This window comes from Cyprinus carpio, unplaced genomic scaffold, assembly GCF_018340385.1.
Source record: "Cyprinus carpio isolate SPL01 unplaced genomic scaffold, ASM1834038v1 S000006657, whole genome shotgun sequence".
NCBI lineage: Eukaryota > Metazoa > Chordata > Actinopteri > Cypriniformes > Cyprinidae > Cyprinus > Cyprinus carpio.
This window is the reverse complement of record NW_024879281.1, coordinates 385424-399104: the sequence shown is the minus strand read 5'-3', so window position 1 is coordinate 399104 and position 13681 is coordinate 385424. Positions and strand designations below refer to the sequence as shown.

Below are 13681 nucleotides of genomic sequence, written 5' to 3'. Positions count from 1 at the left end.
GACTTTGCTTTGGCTGGCACTGAGATGCACACTGCACTTGTCATTTAATCACAGTGTTTTTAACCACATTATGTTTGTTTTAGGTTTCAGTCATTTAAATACACATAAGTACTAGTAAAACAATAGATTTAGAGTTTGTAAAATACACATGGATGTCTATAGAAGCAGCAATAACAATTAATTCAAATATAATTTGCCGAACTGTTTTATTCATATCAGATACACATAGTGTAAGTAACTATAAAATAGCTAAATAGCTAATGAGTCATTCATTCATTCAATTCGTTCAAACGGCTGATTTATTCAGGAAATAAGTAAATAGCTCTCCTTATGAATAGGACATTGAATCATCGGTTCACTCCATTTGTTCAAAACGTGGATTCATTCAGAAACAAATCACCGCTGTGTTGCTCAGACACCAGGGCTGGATTGGTAATCGGGCATACCGGGCATTTTCCCGGTGGGCTGATGCACCTAAAGGGGCCAACAGAATGTTTTTTTTGTTTGTTTGTTTGTTTGTTTTTTGCCAAGGACCATCACGCAGGGACAGCGAGCAGCCAGTGGCCCATTGGTTTGTCTCCTGTATTGACAATGTAAACATCCACTCACAATGCGCTATAGACGTAGCGATTAAGTATTTTGCTCCACCTATATAAAGATCGCTTCACCACAACTTCTTCCTCATCTGCTTTTCCCACAATTTCATAGCAGCTTTATCAAGAACAGGCTTGCTCTGCGGTGAGTGATGCGGGACAAAGAGCCAGGCAGAAGGAGAAGAAGAGAGTAGTTGAATCAGTAAAGTGCTTGATGGGACTCGCAACGAAGGCAGGCATCTAACCTGTCCTAGAAATGTAAATTCCCCCTTCACGATTTATTGGCCAAGTCAAGTCAAGTGTGTTCATAGAGGTTTCCATGGGCAAATGCGAATAAAGCTAGATTTAAATTAAAAAAGACAATATTGTCGGACCTGACGTTTTATTCTTATCCAAAACAAGATGTGATATGAGTGTGATACATATAGGCTACACACAGGTGCATCTCAATAAATTAGAATGTCATGGAAAAGTTCATTTATTTCAGTAATTGAACTCAAATTGTGAAACTCGTCTATTAAATAAATTCAGTGCACACAAACTGAAGTAGTTTAAGTTTATGACAGCCCAGGTTTCTTTGACAGTGGCCTTCAGCTCATCTGCATTTTTTTGGTCTCTTGTTTCTCATTTTCTTCTTGACAGTACCCCATAGATTCTCTCATTTCACTCTGTGAACAGCCAGCTTCTTTGGCAATGAATGTCTGTGGCTTACCCTCCTTGTGAAGGGTGTCAATGATTGTCTTCTGAACAACTGTCAGATCAGCAGTCTTCCCCATGATTGTGTAGCCTAGTGAACCAAACTGAGAGACCATTTTTAAGGCTCAGGAAACCTTTGAAGGTGTTTTGAGTTGATTAGCTGATTGGCATGTCACCATATTTTAATTTGTTGAGATATTGAATTGGTGGGTTTTTGTTAAATGTGAGCCAAAATCATCACAGTTAAAAGAACCAAATATTTATTTAATACACAAGTTTTACAATTTGAGTTGAATTACTGAAATAAATAAACTTTTCCACAACATTCTAATTTATTGAGATGCACCTGTACGTACACTACCACATGAGAGGAGACAATGCCTCCATCGCGATTTGACTGGTTATGCTAGGCTTAGATTGGTTCATGCGATAAATCCCGCCTCTTAATGCGTTCATGCGTGTTCATGCATGTTCCGCATTCGCGAATCAGTCTGAATTAACAATATAATGGCATTAATGGAAAGACTCATTTTAAAAAGTAATTCACACACTTAGATATAACTATGGGTGGGGATGCTCAACTAATATGAATACAAAACACAGATGTGAACTAAGAACATCGACATACAAGAGAACTGCAGCTACAGCCTGTCCACATACAAAACCTCTCTCCTGCGTCAATGCGAGTCCTTTTAACAGAATTATGCATTGCTGCTGTCATTCTAACATTTTCTAACACACAACTGCAAATTATAGGCTAACTGAATAGGTGAACACGCAAATTTACAGGCATGTCATGCCCAAGACTCATTTAGGATTATGCAAAAACACATTTTAATTATTTTAGTTTTTAAGATATAATAATTGTGAAATTGTGGTAAAATAGATTAAACAACAATTTTTAACAAAAAGGCCTATTTTATATATATATATATATATATATATATATATATATATATATATATATATATATATATATATATATATATATATATATATATATATATATATATATAATGTACATACTTTACTATAATGTAAATTCCTTTTTCAGTTTCCATTTCAATTTAAATTCACACTCATTAATTGCAAGGGAGCCAATTCTCAAATTATGATCTTTTTCCAACCCTGTTCAAAACACAGGAATGATGCACTAAAAACGAATTTGAAGCATTTAGCTTGGTTCATTCCATTCTTGTGTTGGACATGAACTGTGATTTAGCTTGTCCAAAGCAGACATCAGATAATCTTGAATGCTTGCTCCATCCATTCAGCCTTTAATCAGGGTAATGGTGTGAAACTGCTTCAGTTGGCATTCTCTCGCCTTCTAAACACAAAGTACATGCTCCTGAATTTCAATGGATATTTCCTTCCCTCATTTATTCTTAATTCCTCTGACCCATCACGTTCTTCTCTGTACCCACCTAAACAAGCCACTCTGTAATATTGCATTTGTCCCTACAGGCAGCATTTGAAAAACTTTAATTATGAGGGAACTCAAGGAGGCGGTGCTGAGTCTCTTCTCATCAAAGGTCTGGGAGTGACAGAGGTTTTTGCAGTAATTACCCCCGGCTGTATGATGTATTTTACTCTGTTACAGCTCAGCGTGTTCTGATAGATGCCACATTAATGCCTTGTCACCAAACTAATTAATGTGTATCTTTTAGGCACAATCTCAAAGCTGGCAGCAAACTGCATATATTATTGTCTGAGAATAACATTACTTCTCTCTTAAGTCAATAAAAATAAATTGGGGAAGCTTCTTTAAAACGGTAGCTTGTCAAACAAACAATAATTTTTAAGTTTCTGAATTACAGCCAGGCAACCGTTCAGAAAACAATCAGGATTGCCAATAGGGTGACAGAATGAATCAATATTTATACATATTTATTTACATCAGATACCACCAATATAGCTATCATAAGTAATTTAGCTGGAATTTGACTAATTTTAATATTGTTTTGTACAATTATTGTATGTATTAAATATCTTATTATTTTGTATACTGCTACAACAAAGAAAATGTGATGGATTAGTGCCAAAAGAATCTGTGATTTTTAAAACCTATGAATTAATATAATTCATTTATATATTTTGTTTGTTTATTTATATTTGATTGATTTCTTTGACTTATATAATACTATTTTCCTCTTTAATACATGTTGGGGTCTTATTGTGCACATTTCATCAGTCTTCCCAGAATCATTCATCATAATTTAATAACTTGCTCCATCTCTGAAATGGCTATCCTAAGACATTACCAATGTATGGAAGCCTTTTCTGCTACAGAAAATTAAAAATAAATAATAAAGTCATTTCAACTTTTTTTCTTGCAGTTGTGAGTTTATCTTACAATTCAGACTTTCCTTCTCAGAATTTTATGTTTATATCTTGAAATTGTGAGGTAATATCTCACAACTTTTTTTCTCAGAATTGCAAATCTGAGTTTATATCTCGCAATTAATCACTCAGAAGAGCAAGATATAAACTCAGAATAGCAAGAAAAGAAGTCAGAACTGTGAGATAAAATATATATTTTTTTTTTCCCCCATGGCAGAAATTGTCAGACTCTGTTCCTAGTTTTTGTTGTGTTTTGTTCCCCGTGTGCTCCGTGACCCTCCATTTTTGTTTTGTTTTTTACTTATAATTTATTACGTTTAATTTATTATTTAATTTATATAATTTATTTCACAGGTGAATCTGAACTCATGCGTTCCCCTTTGTAAGCACTCATTGCATCAGTCTGGGAAAGTGTAAATGCAATTTTGTTTCCCAGCAGTCCTGCACACCTGATGAGCGGAAATTGCATAGAAGCCAGACAATCAGTTCATAGAGCTGGTGATTTCAGCAGGCAATATGTATCAGAAGAACATATGCATGCGTGAACACTCTGATGCTAGAACTAGAACTGTGACACAGACGTAAAACTGTGACTATGCAGTGATGGATGAAGAGTCCTCAGAGACAGAAGACAGAGGTCATCGCAGGTCTCCTCGAGGAGAATAAAAGATGAGAATCTCTCGGGCTACAGAGCCTCTGTAATAACGTCTGAGCCAGTCCCTTTTTGAAACCCTTATGAAAATGACTTCTGGCTAGAAATCCCACTGCATCCCAACTCTCAGCATAGATTATAACATGTTCATTCCAGTGACGGCCGATGCTTTCAGACGCAGGGGAAGCAATTACTGCCAAACAGAGAAATAAGTCAATGGAAATAACTGACTAGACTGAGTATTAGACTTTTTATCATTTATTTATTTTTTGTCTTTTTCATTTATTATTCATTTGTATGTTCATAAATGATTTTAAAATGGATTTTTAAATTTTTTTTTATGATGCCAATGTAAAGCACTTTCATTTATTATTGTGTATGCTATAAAAATACACTTGCCATGCCTACGGATAAAATAAAAAATTCTGAACATTAAATTGATGTATTATGACTGACAAAAATACATCAGATTACAAAAATAAAATTGTTTGGGATGCAAAATGTTCAATAAACAATCAGATTCTGACTATTTTCTTAAAGTGCCACTATTATGCAATTTTGAATATTGCCTTTCATGCAGTGTTATGTAGCTGTATGTGAATGTAAACGAACTGCAAAGCTGTAAAGTCAGAAGTGCACAATAAGTAGTTATTGTCTCACAAAAGAAAGAATCAGCTATTAACAGCCTAAATAAGACATCAGTAAATCCAATCCCACACCGGGTAATACATTTGCATAATGCCCGCCTATGTTCTACAACTTGACCCGCCCTCAGACACTGTAGCTTGTTCATCATCATGTCGAGAAGGTAGTAATGTAATGATGCACCGGGAGCCGGTTGAAAATCGATAAAAATATGTGACGATTCAAGTCAGTTGAGATGTTAAACGAATAATGATACATTTGGGTTGGGGGTTTATATGAATGTATCTCTGAGGAGAATTGTCTTTAGAAAAGTCTAGATGGTATTTTCTTTTCATCTTGCCTCCGTTAAATGCATAATATTTTAAAGCGCAGAACTTCTTTGTTTATAGCTGCAACCAAGGAAACGCTGTATCTGCTGTTCCATAAGCGCCACCTGCTGTTTGATAGTGAATCTGCGTCTCATTCAGCCCATCTGTGTTTGTTTCATTCAGATATGTTTATCGCATATAGTATAATTTCACAAAATTAAAGTCAGACCATTCTGTTTTTGTTTCAAATTTTGAATTTATAAATACAATCTAAAACTGCTTTTGGTTTGTGATTAAAATGCAGTGGTTGCCTCTAATTTTAAATAGAGCACAAGCTAATTTGATATTTCTGAGAGATTACTTTCATTTGTATTATTTATTTATTTGATTTGGGATTTGTTTTAAAATTTCTATTTAGTTTTGCCATGCTTCAATTTCACAAATACATGTGCAGCTTTTTTTCTGAGAAATAATAAAAGGACACCTTTTCATTTATAATTTGTCTTAAATCTCATTTTGTTAAAAAAAATAAATAAATAACGTGTGAAAATCGTATCGTGAAATCAGTATCAGGAATCATATCGCATTGTGAGTTGAGTGAATCGTAACATCTCTAGAAAATGGGAAGTCGTGGCCTAATGGTTAGAGAGTCGGACTCCCAATCGAAGGGTTGTGAGTTCGAGTCTCGGGCCGGCAGGAATTGTGGGTGGGGGGAGTGCATGTACAGTTCTCTCTCCACCTTCAATACCATGACTTAGGTGCCCTTGAGCAAGGCATCGAACCCCCAACTGCTCCCCGGGCGCCGCAGCATAAAATGGCTGCCCACTGCTCCGGGTGTGTGTTCACAGTGTGTGTGTGTGTTCACTGCTCTGTGTGTGTGCACTTCGGATGGGTTAAATGCAGAGCACGAATTCTGAGTATGGGTCACCATACTTGGCTGAATGTCACTTCACTTTCACTTTCAAATAAATTTTTATTTTCACTTCCGAATGATGAGGCTGCAAAGATTCAGTGGTTAAAATATTTTTTTTTCTGATATACCACAGCCAATCAGAGCAGAGTAGGTTCACAGAGAGGAGGTTTTTAGAGAGACTGAATCTTAGAACTGCTTCGAATGAATCGTTTGAGAATCGCTGGAAAATTAGGTGATATTAAATGCATATGTTGATACAATGAAAGCATTTTTTTTTGTTTGTTTGTTTTTGTTTTTGTTTTGTTTTTTACCTTGCATGCATGTAAACCTATTGTATAACACCCACAAAACAATATTAGGAATCTTAAAAAGGGCATAATAGGGGCACTTTAAATCTCTGCAAGGATGTTGCCTCTGGAAATAGAAAGAACACCATTTGTATTCTGGGCCACACTTGTGAATTTTAAATGAAAGATTTGCTAATGTTCTATTTTGTGGTGAGTTTGACACAAGAGCTGTAACCACTTTGTCAGGATTGTAATAATTAGAGAATCAAATATTGGTCGACTGCTCATTTGAATATTGAGATTTGAATATGGAATATGGAAGTCTACGGTGATTGACACCTGAGAAAGTCCTTTTTCCATAAAAGATGGGCTTCCCAAGGTATGTGATTCAGCAAATGGATTTTATTAAAACCAACCTAAATGTTGTCCTATATGCACTAGTAAAGATTTGAAAATTATCTACGGAATATCAAAATGCTTTACTAATTAAAATAATGCATTATTATAGTTGATGTAGGTTGATTATTAAACTGGAACAGGTAATATGTGACACCTCAAGGAAAGCATTAAGTAAATTATCCGTTATTAAAACCCCTGCACAAGCAAATACAATACTCCTTGACCTGAATTCATATACAAGGTTGAATTTTTTTATTTTTACCCAGGGGAAAATTCAGGTCCCTGAGAATGTTTAGAGTTGAAGTTTTGCACTAAAGGGTGCACCAAGTCAGCAATCTCACAGAAATAAAAGAGAGGAATATCATTCCCGTAAGCTCAAAGGGTGCAGTGTATTTTTGGGCAACAGCTGTCTCACCAACACAGCTCACTAACAGGCCAGCTATACTTCCATGAAAAATTTAGATGACTCTCCTGAAAAAGAAATGAAGTTGGGGGCTGTGGGGAGTCATGTATGAAAACTCACAGCCATATGTACACATCTCTGCTGTCTCTGTCTCTCTCTATATGACAAATGACACAGACACAGACTATATATAGTGTTTTCATTTTTTATATAACGTGTCACAGAACAGAAATTTGTTAGTTACATTTTATATAGACAAACAGAAAGACAGACGGATAGATAGAAAGAGTCTAAAAATAACTTTTATTGAAGCCAATCTTCCAGAATGACAGGGTGTGGAATGTGCCACTTTATGATGTAATAGTGTGGCTAAACACCGCCTCCGCAGGCAGAAGATGATCAACGCCTGCTTTTACAGCAAAGCCTGTTTAGCCCCGCCCACGATTCACACATTAGTGAATAATGAGAGAGGCAAATGCAGGTCTAAGCTGAAATCAAACGATACAGATGGCTCTATAGACAACAAGTGTGTGCAGTGCCAAGTTGAGAAAAAAAGAAAAAAAAACATTGTATTCATCTTTGCATTGCTTTCCCTGCTGATCCCAACATTAGGAAAGAGTGGATGAACTTTTTTTAATGTAGATCCAGACCACATCAGTAAGAACTTGGTCCTTTGTTTATTTCATTTTACCGTGGATTAATTTGCAAACAAAGCACAATTTAACACAGGATTTTTATAAAGATTGAAACTTAAAAGACGATGCAGTGCCATATACTGGATCTGAAAGTAATGTCACACCACACAAGTGTGAGTAACTGTTTTTATTACGTGGTTACTATTGCTTTATTAGAGATCGTACTGAATATTTATGCATTTTTAACCTTAATCACAGCAGCATCCATCTATGAAGGATGCAGGCTAAACACAACTGTCAACCAATCATAGCAGTGGGCGTTTACTTCCGAGTCTACAATCCACCACACCTATTAAAACAGTGTGTTCTGATGAGGGGGTCAAAACACAATAGAAAATAGTCTATAACTTCTAAATGCTTATGTTTTTTTAAAATATTGATAATGTTACAAGTGGACCTCAGAGAACAGTACAAAATAATAAAAAATGCAGTTCATGACCCCTTTAAATCACATTCATCCTGAGAAGCACTGGTTATTATCTATGCTTGTTCTCAGTATCATATTGACATATACATGTTCTGTGTGAAATCATATCTCATGAAGTGAGGCTGTAAATTGGATTTCATAGGCAATTTATGTGAGGACACCGTGGCGTCTAATTATCAATCTGAGTGAGGCATCTGTCTGCAGAGATGTTCAGCAGAATATGTTTACTTCATATAAAGACAACCATTGCTTTTTCTAAGTATTCGATTAAAATATATTTTTCTGCAAAAAAAATAGCTCCAATACCTTTTATCTTGTAAGCTAAATATTTTGTCAAAAGGCAGCAAGAGATGTAGAGAATGAATCATTCGTGAATCTGACTAATCCGAACGCATGAATGAATTCAGGAGATGCTCCAGTACTCAAACTATTGAAAAATAACGTATTTGGAAAATATCTGTGCATTCTTGAAAATATCTCCTTTTTGTTGAAAAAAGAAATTCCTGTGGAAACACAAAGGTAACTTGTACATGTACATAGAGCTTTTTGGATGAACTGTCCCTTTAAATTATGAGTAACTTGTAGCGTGGTGAGCTACAGTTTCAATAATTGAAACATTTCAGTAGTTACACTTATTTACTACAGCAAAACATGAATGTTATGCATTGCACCTACATGTGCACCAGCCTTTGTTTTTCCCTTTAATATTATTTTAATACCATGTTTCACAAATCCGCTTCGCACTGTCAAGCTTTCGCTGACTTGAATCCCAACAAACCCTGCCTTGCACCAGCCTTTGTTTTTCCCTTTCTCTGTGAATAGGATGGCGACAAAGCATTCTTTTTTTCCATGGGAATGCTTCCCATTGAAGTGAATATCCCATCCCCAAAGGCCTGGAACTAATCACACTAACGAGTCCACGAAGGCCACCTTCTGCCAGTGATTGGAATCACAAACACCCACCCAAAAAAAATAAGCAGCCAAACTTCAAAAATGAAATCGCCAACGCTCTCTGTAAATGCTAATGAGCAACAAAGTGATAAAACACATAATCTGTGCAATGTGGGCTTGTGCGCTTTGGGAACATTTATGAACGCATATATGCCATCGCATCCCATAAAGCCTGACCTTGGACAATCTCAAAAGCAAAGTATGCAGGACAAACTATGAGCACGGGGAGTTGAGATTCCTCTTGCACACTGGCCTATGGGCATGGAGGCGTTGCAATGTGGAGGAATTTGAATGTTAATGCCTCCAGAGAGAGAAGCCCCCACGTTGGCATTCAGTTCCTGTCAGGCACAGAGTCTGTGCCAGGCACTCTTCTGAGAGGAGGTGACAATGAGAGCTGTGAGAGAGACGAGGGAACCTAGAATGTCTGCTGGGTTCCAGAGCTGACACTCATGGTGCATTGTGGGTAGGAGGGCAGACAGGAGAGAACCGAGCACCAAAAGGTGAAGGAGGGTCCTGAAGAAGTAGGACAGGGCTAAAAGCGGAGGTTTAAGTCAAATAGATCAACTGAACCAACACTAATACTGAACCATTGCGAATAGCAAACACATATAGAACTAGAAAGGCCAAGAATGGAATATGATTGTCAAGAGTCTGATTTGGAAAAAGTTCACAAGGTTAAATGTACAGCAATTTCAAATTCAGTAGACTCCTATTAACCTATATGTTTTGATTAGACCAGCTTTATTTTCTTTATGTTCTCTATTGTTAGTATTAGCATTTGCATTATAAATAATATAGTTTCTTATATAAAGAATGATAAATTATTATTATCATTATTATCATCAAGCTCTGGTTAAATCAACTTTATATTCATATAACAATTATTATTATAGATGATATTCAAGTCAAGATATTTAAAAAATATTATTTAGCATTACTGAATCAACCTAAATAAATCAACAAATCATATTGTTATGGGTTAAATCAGGTAGAAATAGCTTGGAAATTAATGATAATCATATAAAATTAATAATTAATAATAATATAATTATTATTGTTTTTGTTGTTGTTGGTAGTATAGTAGAAGTAGTACCAGTATAATGTAATTTATTATTATTATTATTATTATTATTATTATTATTATTATTATTATTATGCAGGTAGTAATATTGTAATATTTATATTGCTCCTAAAATCTGAAATAATATTACTTACAATATTTATTAAATAATGTTACATTTGGCAATATAAAATATTTAAAATCAGATTATTAATTATTAATAATAATGGTGATCATTGTTGTTGTTGTTGTTGTTGTTGTTGTTGTTGTTGATGATGATGATGATAACGATTATGACAATGTTATTATTATTTAATAATATGCAGGTTGTAATACCATAATAATCCTCTTCAGTTCTGCAATAATATTGCTTACAATAATTAATTTTACATTTAGTAATAAAAAATAAAATGATTTATTATTAATATTAATGATTAAAATATTGCTATCTAAAACAAACAAATAAATAATCAGTTAAAATAAAAAAATAAAAGGCTATCAGTTTATATTCTTTAAAATCTATAGAAATGTATAAATGATGTTCTGTGAAATTCTCTGAATGCAGGCAGCTCATATCATCTCTTCGAAGACTACATAACACCCTGCTGGCTCCTGGACTGTGACGTCAGAAGTGATGCACAAAGGTCTCACAAAGAGACCGCAACTGATCCAGAAAAACTTACCTCTGCAGTGCTGCTCACGGGAGCGTGTACACTTCACCACGCGCAAGTTATTGTGTGAAACGTTTCACATCACATCCAACACTGTAAATACGTAACGTGCAACATTCAGTGTCAGTGTAAGAAAAGTTATTGCGTAAAGTCTGGCAGCTGCATATCAAACTGCCTCGTTACACCTCACTGTAGAACATGATGCAATATAATGCATGGCTCTCATCCACACCCGCCAAACAGCACTGACCTAGATCGGGTGGCATAGACGGGATATTTTTCTACACCCACACAAAACCGATGCATGAATGATCCGTCTCGTGAAATTTACGTCCATGCACAGTAAGTTGCCTGCGTTTATGACCATCAGTTTAAATGCATGTTCCATGTTGCACACAAGATTTACTAACTGAGATTGAACGTGGACTGTAAAAATCACAACTGGCTTGATTTAGTTAGTATCTATAGTTAGAAAAGAGCTAAGACTAACCTGAAGGGAATGGGATGGTGCTCCGGTACCAGGGACTCGATTTTCTTCTGCTCCTCTCACGCGCTGCCAGCAGTCATTTCAAGGTGTTTGCTTTCGTCAGTGAAGGCTATGCGTGTGTAATCGCGGCGGTCAGTGTACAGTGTGTAACCCCTTCAAACAATATTCCGCGGCCGTGCATACAGCGTTGTTTGTGAGGCGCGGAGACTGGACAGCTCCGGTGCTGAATTCTGCTCAGTTTTGCTGTGGACACCGTACAGCTCGGGTAAATAAACACAAGCCTGGTAAAAGTTGTGTCCGCTGCTTCTGCTGACAAGCCCACTAGATTCGCGAGGGTCCAATGTTCTTACAGCCTCTTCAGGGAACTTGTTTTCAGCCTGCGAAAGGAGACGTTTCATTGGTCTGTTCAAATGACGTTGGCACTGGGAGATGAGATGAGCCAATACATAGAGAGTGGATACAAGCCATGCACATACATCGCCTTGTTGATTTTGGGGTTGTAGATTATACTACAATATTTTCAAAAACCAATACTGAATATCTAGACAAAAAGATGTGCGCGTACTACAGTCTTGGCTAATTATATTCAATTAATTATGCCCAAAAATATACATAATTAATCTGTTGTCTGTCCAACTACAAAAATCCATGTTCATTTAATGCACAATTATACTAAAATTCTCAGAATTTCTCAAATTACCAACCAGAATCAAGTATCCCTGAGAGCTCAAACTTAATAAAATTTCATAATAGCCTATGCAATACAATTAACGTTTATTTTACAAAATACTGACTAAACTCACTGTTTGATCTTCACACTTCCTGGCCAGTGGGGCAGAGTTAATGTTGATAATAAAAAAATAAATAACAATTACATATTTATATTTTATCTTTAAGCAGTTAGCCTAAACAGTCCGGCATCATGACACTTTTTTAAAAGTAATTCATTTCTAAATAGTATGAGTCATAGAATTTGCATGTAAAATATTACAGTCAAAATATCAATAGTAATGAAAAATGTATCACCAATAATCATCATGACCAAATTAGGATGAGGATTTACAAAATGAGGCTTAAATAATTAATGATCCAAACAACCCCTAATTTGTTACATTTTATTCTTGTTTTCACAGGTAATAGTTATGACCACCAAAAGTTCATGGAATTCTTTCTGAACATATACATCTTCATCAAGATCTCAAACACCCATGAACATATAATCCTGCGTAGTTATGTTCAACACTTCCCAGTATGAGGTCCCAGTGCATGCTGGGTCAAATGGAGACACATGCATAATTAATGCTGAGGTAAATGCACATTGAACGATGGATCTCCTAGGGACCACTACACCTTACAGTCAAAAAGGAAATGAGAGAAAACATTATGTGCTTATAAATTAGATCCTGTAGCAAGCCAGAACTCATGTTCAAGTGAATATTACTTTATTGATATTACAGGCAACATGGAGAGGATAATGATGCTAATGAGACTTTGTGTGGGGCATTTTAGCTGAAAATTAAAAGGACTCTGTGCTTACTTTTTTGTCACTATTGAAAATAAATGAAACAAAAGAGTCAGGGTATAGCACCATATTTAACTTTTGACAGGAATGAAAATGAGGCTGAGGGACTGATGTCAGTGTGTTCAATGGACTGTACTGTTGTCTAACAAGGTTAGCGAGGTTATGAGGCACTTAGAATGGAAATTAACGGGGGGCCGTTTTTGGAGGATTTATAAGCACTAACATTAATTCTTCTCATAAAATGTGTCTTTTTAAAGAAGTTATTCTTGTCATTTTTATGGTTGTTTTAAGGGTTTTAAGAGTTATGTCTTCATGGCAATGGAATTGAAAATTTGAATAGAAAGCAAGTTGTCACACTAATGTCATCTTAATATATTATTAAATATATTATCAAGTTATGCTTTATTTTACTCGTAAGTTGAAAACCCCAAGGAAAAATCTTGAAGGAACCAGTGGCAAATTAGTCTTCAAGGTTCTGACATCAAACCTGCACCATTGTCCACATTCCGTTCTATGGTACTGTAAGTGCCCCACCGTAAACCAGATTTGAAAAATGGAAATAAATTTTTGTTCAGTGTTGTCAATCAAGCTTAAAACTTGCACTGAACCCTGCATATTGCTTTAAAATGATA

At 35.6% G+C, this 13681-nt stretch overlaps 1 protein-coding gene across 1 annotated transcript in view; it reads right to left on the bottom strand.

The window, feature by feature from the left end:
* The window catches only part of LOC109097851 (PHD finger protein 24), a 33584-nt gene extending 21690 nt beyond the window's left edge, over positions 1–11894 (bottom strand). The window contains 1 exon segment of the mRNA XM_042755233.1: positions 11531–11894. The gene's annotated coding sequence lies outside the window, so the exon portion shown is untranslated.
* Between the last annotated feature and the right edge of the window lie 1787 nt (positions 11895–13681).